The sequence below is a fragment of the Lagopus leucura genome, unplaced genomic scaffold, assembly GCF_019238085.1.
Source record: "Lagopus leucura isolate 7727_CA_CO unplaced genomic scaffold, USGS_WTPT01 Super-Scaffold_1, whole genome shotgun sequence".
NCBI lineage: Eukaryota > Metazoa > Chordata > Aves > Galliformes > Phasianidae > Lagopus > Lagopus leucura.
The window spans coordinates 20,223,538-20,224,603 of NW_024962250.1; positions in this window are offsets into that span (position 1 = coordinate 20,223,538).

Here is a 1,066-nt window from a genome sequence, read left to right on the forward strand (position 1 = left end):
CCCCCCCCCCCCCCCCCCCCCCCCCCCAAGAGAAAAATTCTGTTTGATTTGGCGTATCTCTTACGTTTATTTTTGCTTAGCACTGCATGCCTTACACGAAGTTTTTGGCCCTGAGTTGTGTGAAGGGCAGATTCAGGGCAGCGGATGGCGCTGAGCGGTGTCCGCCGGGAGCAGAAGTTCGGGTTCTCCTTCTACCCGGAAGGGGTCCGGAGTGACAGCAGGACCCTTGTTGCCTAGGAATTAAGTTGTTTCTGCTGCTTATTCCTTACCTGAAGCCCTAATCCTCTGTTTGTGCTGCAGCACAGAACAAATTATTTCTTATCAACCAAAGAGCTCCCTTGTAACAATTAAAGTCTATTGTGTAAAAGTATAAATGGCGCCTTGATCCTTAAGGGAAGATGAGCTGTAAAAAGCAATCTTTGGGCATGGTGTGGTCATTGAACGGATAATGTGGAGAAGTTCAGGGAGATAAGCTACAAATAGCAAAGCCCTCGGTTAGCTGACGTGTGTGCTTGGTCTGCATAGACCTCAGCAGAAAGAAAGTGAGGTTTGCTTCCATTTCTGTGGAAGATATTTTGCCACTGTTTTCCGTGGGAGCATCCACATTATTCTCTACTTTTAAAATTATTATTATTATTATTGTTGTTGTTATTTCTTAAGCAAAGAAACACACAAAATCCTCAAATAAAAATAAGCCCCAGGGCATTTTACAAAGTGGGACATTTTCTGAGATCCTTGAACCTCGGACTCTGCTGAGGTCAGTGCAATCTCGGTCCATACTCATTAGGGAAAAAAAAATCTCTCCCTGCCCGGGGAGTGTTTAAAAGCAGTGAGGATCCATATAAACCAGTGCTGTCAAGGTCAGCTTTGCCTTGTGAAAGGAAAGGCGACAGGGTCAGCATTATTGCACATGAGGAAATCCCCACGGGGATGGAGAAAATCATCTCTCTCCCCTTCTTTCTCCCAAATGCCAGTGCGCCCCTGTTCGGGGGCCGGACCGATGAGAAGCCCTCATATGCCCGGTTTGGGGCTCCTGGCTCCCGTGCAGGTTGGGAGGACTCGTGCT